We start from the raw sequence: 7,589 nt of genomic DNA on the forward strand, positions 1-7,589 counted from the left end.
TGCTTGCGCCAATTTCACACTCAATAGCTCAAACTTTTCCTTATATTTAGCAGCACTAGCCTGGCCGATATCCATGTCCATAAAAGACACATACTCAAGTACCGACTGCTTGAGAGACTTCATATTTTCCTCCGAAAAAGCAGAAGATGAAGCAGAAGGATGACTGGTTGAAGTAGGGCGAGAGTCTTGACTTGTCCCTAAGAAGTGAACAAGTCCTGGATGGAACACACAATGTCATCAGCACCCTGTAAAGAAAAATGCCAACGTTGAGGGCTTTCACTACAATAAACGAAGCGAAAATGAAAGTGAGGCAAAAGGTTACCTCATCAGCAATCTTCGGAAGTTCAGGCATATCACCAATTGGCTCCACCACCTGTGGGGACTTTCCCTTATCTGGGCGAGAAGACTCTGCCACAACGGGCAGGCCCATGGAAGCCTCTGCATAATTCAAGAAGCAACAAATCAAAAACAGTAGCACAAGCAAAGGTAAAACATCAAAATATGTATTACCTTCTGGTTCGACATTTGGGGGGTCGACGCCCTGGGAAGAAGGTGGCCTTCTACTGATTGTGATGAAGATTTCGAGACTAAGGGTTTCTCTTTAAGCATAGTCCCTTCATCAATTGATTTGGACAAAGCAGCTTTAGCAGAAGATGGTGAAGCAGGAGTTACCAAAACCAAAGCCTTCGAAGGAGAGGCTGAACTTTTTTGAGAAATTCAGGTAAACCATTAGTACATAAAAAAGTATGTTTGTGAATAAACAAATTCAATTAACTTTCTCCTAAGGATGAGAGGAGCGTCATCATCATTATCATCCTGCAAAATGGGAGATGCCGAAACTAGCCGTTTGCGGCTTAAGACACCTTTAGCTGCAGTAGCCTTGGCAGGTGGAGAAACAGAAGGACGGATATGATGTTTAGCGCGAGCAGGGGAGGGAAGATTCCTAATGGACACAGGGATGACCAAAATAGGAGAAGTAGAGGAAGTGTCTGGCTGATCCAATAAAGGGAAGGCACGATTAGCATCGATTGCAAACAATCTGCGTTTTACTGATGGTCAGAGCTGTTCAAAAAGAGGATGGACGGCACAGCTAGAATTGAAATGGGCTAATGAAAATTTGCTCATCAAAGAATGTTGCGAGCATCTACAGCTTGTGCTTCTGCCTTATTAATAGTGTGAAAACGATCTGTCAAATTTTTGGAGTAGCAAGGAGGAACAGGCCAAGTTTGGCCAAAACCAAGTTGACGAGCAAAAAATTGGGGAGCATATATTTCAACCCCAGCCTTGGCATTGGTTCCAATTAAAATATCGTGGAACAATTCCCTCCCAATCAAAAACTGAATCCAAACAAGCAGAGAGGCGTTTGCACTATCTAGGGTGGATGGAGGTTGCACATAATCTAGAGTCAAATGAGCAGGAAAAGGAAAGAACGAAGGAATCGAATTTAAGGTATAAAAGAATGAAAAAAGTCCCTACTGGACATATTTACAGGTCTCAATGGGTCAATAGCTAGCCCATAGCAGCTAACAGAACGAAGGGAAATGGATGGAGCACCAAGTGATGGAAAGTATGCTCTCAACCATAGTTGAGTGAACCAGAGGGGGCCACTGCCAGTAGGAGATGCACCATTCTTTAGTTGAGATTGAAGGGAAGCCATGCCTCTATAAAGGACAGCTAAAAAAAAGGAACATAAGTTCAAAGGCCTATCACGCGCCAATTCATGTGCTATGGGTAAGTAGCTCATAGAAGGTTTCATACTTGGCACTCAGAGAATATATTTACAGAGCTAAATTTGAAGAAAGGCGACACGCTCATTGTGGGAAGGTTCAGCGCTTGAATGATTATAAAAGCCTTGCATGCTTGAATAGGATTCAGTAAGTTTCTTGTCAAATTTCGGGCCAATACTGGAAATCAAGATACCAAGAAAGATGGTATCGCCCAAAGACGGAAGATTTACTAGGGCTCCAACGTCCCTTAAAGTAATAGACATGGGACCAAGAGGGAAAACGAAAGTATTATATTCAGAAGACCAAAAACGCAAAGCAAACGGAAAAAGCACTAAGTTGAAAATTGGGGTTGAAGAACGATTTCTAATAAGTCCGAAATCCTAGCATGATCAAAAATCATCTTGGTAGGGCCATGATTCACAAGACGTTCATGCCATCTACGAAAAATAACATCAGTTTTGGGTCAAGTGCGAATACCTTTTTCGCGAATTGGCCTCAATGGCAGAGAGTTCAGAAACGGAAGGTCTTGAGTGCAAGGGAACAGCTGGCCCACCGCCACTTGTCCAACGACTTCGGCATTATTGAATAATGGACCCAAATAGAATTCATTGAGGTCAGTATTGGCTGGTGCAAGGAAGTTTGAATTTACATACGGCCTAGTAAGGATTTTCTGGAAATCTTTGAAACTAAAAGAATCATCAGATTGAGTTTGTGAAGTCACCATTGGGTACAAAGTACAGTTTTGTTAAGATTTGCCTGAGAAACGTAGCAGAGAAGCAAGAAGATGAACAGTAAAATAGTGAGGAGGAAGCGCAAAATATAGAAACGAGGTTTAGTGGTGCGATGAAATGGCATGTCTTTTGGGTTTATAAGGGTTTGTAACGTTGCACCTTTTAAGGCTATAGAAGGAAATAATGATTGAAATTCTTGGGAATTTCAAATGTTGTTGGAAAATACAAAGTGAATATGGCAAAGATTAATAATTGGTATTAATTCTACTATATTGGGGGGGGAAGCAGAGAAGCAAGAAGATGAACAGTAAAATAGTGAGGAGGAAGCGCAAAATATAGAAACGAGGTTTAGTGGTGCGATGAAATGGCATGTCTTTTGGGTTTATAAGGGTTTGTAACGTTGCACCTTTTAAGGCTATAGAAGGAAATAATGATTGAAATTCTTGGGAATTTCAAATGTTGTTGGAAAATACAAAGTGAATATGGCAAAGATTAATAATTGGTATTAATTCTACTATATTGGGGGGGGGGGGTAATTGTTGACACACTAAAAGTGCAGCACAAATCAAATAGCCCAAAAAGTGAAGCCCAATTGGGGAGTCCAGGATAAAGATCTAAACAGGATTATTGATAAATGCAGTGGAAGCCCACGAACACAGTGACATCATCGCCCAAACTTGCAAGACGCCCAGAATCTGAGCGAATGGAATGCCTTACGATCGCTGAGAGCGATGACCCCGTTCTCGCCCAAACTTTCGAATTGCATAGGATCTTAGCAAACATAAATATTATGGTTGTCCAGAATAACAGTTATTAAAGCAATTATTGAGTAATCTTATCACATTCCATGATTCAAGGAGCCCAGTTGAAGGCGGTTGAACGACAAAGAGTAATGGTAGCAGTTGGAGACGACAGTTCCACGACAAGTTAGCCACCATAAAGAAAGTGGGTAGTTATAAAATAATCAAGCAGTTTCCAAGTGGTTTGTCACTAGGAAGTCATCAAGTGAATATAAAAAGGAAGAGAAGACATAAAACAGAGACCCTGAATCAAACACTCTCAAACAGAGAATATATAATTTTACTTTTTTAGCTAAAATTTAAACATTTCTTTTAGTACTCGTGTGCTTGCACCCCTTGGAGGCATTCTGTTTATTTCCAATTGTAAATCATCGCCAATAAAACACCCCTTTTTGGGACTTTGTCTCAAGAGGTCCGTTCCTTACACAATCGTCTAACCCCTTTTTTAATTGTTAGCGACTACCCGCACGAAACAGGAAGTATCAAACATTTTCATATATTTCCTAATCCCTTGCACATCAGATCTTACGAATACAATTTCAGAAACTAATGACAACCAGCAGAAAAATAATGCAAGAAATTCGACATCAACATTATCGTCACATTCAACAATTTCATTAAAAATTCCAGTTACATCTACAAAATAACAGCATTGGAAGCACATATTTCCAATTCAGTTTACAAAAAATCACAGCATTTTCCCAAAAAACTAAGTAACTATACAAGAGAAATCAAATGATGTTCAAGATCTCAATCCTCTCTTGTTGGACTTCTTTGTCTGTGACTTGGAGGTTTCCGTTGAATGTGCTTTTCTCTTCCCCTTCATTGATCTGGTCCGTGTATCTTCTTGGGACTCTGTTTGTGTGATTGTTTGAGACTGTTGCTGTGAACTATCCTCACCAGGCAATGGTCTCTTACATCTTCTTTTGTTATATCTAGACCCCCCACAGCGTTTACATGTCATCTTCATACCAGTCATTCCCATCTTAACTCTTGCAGGTGGCTCTGTCTGTGACCTCTTCCTCATTTTTTTTGCGTCTACCATCCTGTTTTCTCTTCTGAGATTGATTGAGAGGATACTTTCCCAATTCTGGCCACAGTTCAGGCCCTGACATCAGGTGGATCGCTAGGGAGTAATACTTGAGGTATGTTTCCTTGCTATACCATGGGTCGATGTACTTATATATTTCAATATCCCTTGAAAGTATGCCTGATATTGTATGGAGACATGGTATTCCAGCGATCTGCCATTTTCTGCATGCACATGTATGTTTTGTCAAGTTAAAGCTCTATCTCAAATTGTCTCTGCTGCTTATCTCAAATTTATGGTTGCCTGTATAGTCTGCCTTCAAGTACCTTGCCTTAAACTTAGCCTTCTTAATGATTTTCACAATTCTTAGCCCGAATGCATGATCTCACCTCTGTGCTGCTTCCCTTTTTGCATTCATCCTTATCATTTGTTGATGCCAAATTTCTCTTTAGCATCAAGATGATGGGCTTGTCTCTGAAACAACAATGGAAGAATTGAATGCCTCACACAAATTATTAAGAAGAATATCATATCTTGAATGCTCTTTAAAATGGGATCTGGTCCACTAGGAAGGAGGTTTTTCAAGGAACGAATTGTAAGCCTCTTCACTTATGTCTTTTAACTCATTCATTGCACTCCTCCACTCTGGCACTGTTGTTGTCCTTACTGCATTCCAAAATAGGTTCTTAAGGGTCAAACCTTCGTGTGCCAAGGTGAAATTGCTATAAAGATGTCTAGCACAACACCTATGCTCCGCTTCTTCACAGTATTGACTTATGGAATCCACCAAACCCTTTTGTTTGTCTGAAATAAATATCCAAGCTCGAGGGTTGTGCAACCCTATGTCATGAACCAACAATCCTATGAACCATTGCCAATTTGTTTTGTTCTCCACATCCACAACTGCCCATGCTAACGGGAATATACAGTTCTCACCATCAATACCAACAGCTGCCAACAACTTCCCAGCTTCTGCAAATTTTACAAAGCATCTATCCAACTCAACAACTATGCACGCAGCCTTAAACTCTTCCTTACAAGCCCCTAAGTAGATGTACAATCTCTTAAAAGTGTGACCTGAACCTTTGATCTGCACCATATTGCCTGGATTTGTTCTCTTCAATTCCTCACCATAATCCTATAAAATTTTGTATTGCTCAGCTACAATCACATTAATAACTTCTGCACATTTCCGTCTTGTCCTGTAGAACTGATGCTTTAAAATCTCATACATGCAGTCCTCTTTCACAGTCTCCATAAAACTACTCATTGAAATTTTGGGATCAGACCTAAATTTTCTTACGTATTTCTTTGCCAGAAAACCTGAGTTAACCTTTTTATTTTGCAATACCATGGTACATGTGTGCTCATCTACCAATATGTTAATTCTAAGACTCTTGTTGGGTTGTTGGTACGCATACAAAACCCAAGGGTAGTTATCTTAACATCGAACTCTCAACTGTGTCCTCATATTTTTTACGTATCTTAGTTGCCTTAAATTTTTGACTGAGTATTGAACTATTGTATTCCTTAGAATCTTGATGTTGTCGAATTTCATCCCTAGCAGAAATGAGCATATCATACTATCATAAATTTCTTCAATCAAGAGAACAATGTACGTGTTAAATAAAACAAATACATTACCTAGCTTAAACTGTAGATCATCTATATCAGTTGCAGGGTTAAGCCAGCACACATTCTTACTTTTGGCAGATGATCCCTCAGCCTCCGTATCACTGGGTAAGCTTCTAAACTCATTGGAGTCTTCGTAGTCTGTTCCAGCTTCTTCCCCAGCAACTGTCTCACCTTCATGTTCATCCCTTACACATTCCTGCTCACCCCTTACACCAATGTCAAAACCTTCACTCAACCTGAAATATGTATTTTCATCATTATCATCTACAACAATATTTTCTTCCGGCTCATACTCCGAGTCATTTAATTCCTCTCCCAAAATACCCTCATCATATTCATTATCCTGCTCAAGACCATCATGCTCCACATCAGTTTCAACAGCCTGCACATCTGCTTCGGCATCATGCAACTCATGTTTAGCAGCATACACCTCATGCTGAGCCTGCTGCTGTGGTTCAGAAGCATGCACATCAATTTCAGCAGCCTGCACCTCCGCTTCGACGTCATGCACATCATATTCAGCAGTTTGCGCCTCTTGTTCAGCAGCATGCACCTCATGCCGAGCCTACTGCTGTGGTTCAGAAACATGCACATCAGTTTCAGCAGCCAGCAGCCTGCACCTCTGGTTCAGCATCATGCAACTCATGTTCAGCAGCCTGCTGCTGTGGTCCAGAAACATGCACATCAATTTCAGCAGGCTGCACCTCTGCTTCGACATCGTGTTCAGCAGCTTGAGCCTCTTGTTCAGCAGCATGCAGCTCCTGCTGAGCCTGTTGTTGTGGTCCAGAAGCATGCACATCAATTTCAGCAGGCTGCACCTCTGCTTCGGCATCATGTTCAGCAGCCTGCACCTCTTGTTCAGCAGCATATAGCTCCTGCTGCGGTTCAGCGTCATGCAACTCATGTTCAGACCTCAACTGTGGTTCAACATCATGTGGTTTCTCTGGTTCAGCAACATGCACTTCTGATTCATGTGAGTCTACTTCAGCCCCTATAAAATCAACCTCTGTATACTCATGCTCTGTTCCATGCACTGTATGAACTTCCTCTTCATCTGCTTCCATGTCATCCATTTCATCAACTACATACACGTCATCACCTTCTACTGATTCGTCAAAAATCTCAATAGCATAGCATTGTTGCTGCTCATTCAATGCTTCACCAGACTTTTGAACCTTCATCAACTACTCACCAGTCTCACAATCAAACACTTGAACATCCTTCTGTTCTGTTTCATCCCAAGGCAACTCCAAAACCTCAACTACAGGCAAGCAATACAGTCCAGCTGTCCTATTATCACCAAGCCACTTCACTAAATTCATGAAATCTGAGTATTTAACCAACCAAAATGAACCTTCACTCATTCTTTTCTTCTCCATCTTGTACAGATATCTAATTCTATCAGAATATCCTAACATCTTCATGGCATTGTCCAAAAGAAATCTATTGAAGAAATCAGGGTTGATATAGTCTATATAACTTATTTTTCCATGCTCATATACAAAATTTCTCATCTTCTGAAATAAAATTCCACCATGATGAAGCCGTATGCTAAAATACTTTGAATTTTTCCCTGAAAAAATACCGAAAAAAAGGAAGTTAAGCCCTAGCCCTTTTCAGTTCGAGCAACGAACATGTGCAGAAAAGATAGTACACAAGCATTACG

This window comes from Olea europaea, unplaced genomic scaffold, assembly GCF_002742605.1.
Source record: "Olea europaea var. sylvestris unplaced genomic scaffold, O_europaea_v1 scaffold1573, whole genome shotgun sequence".
Taxonomy (NCBI): domain Eukaryota; kingdom Viridiplantae; phylum Streptophyta; class Magnoliopsida; order Lamiales; family Oleaceae; genus Olea; species Olea europaea.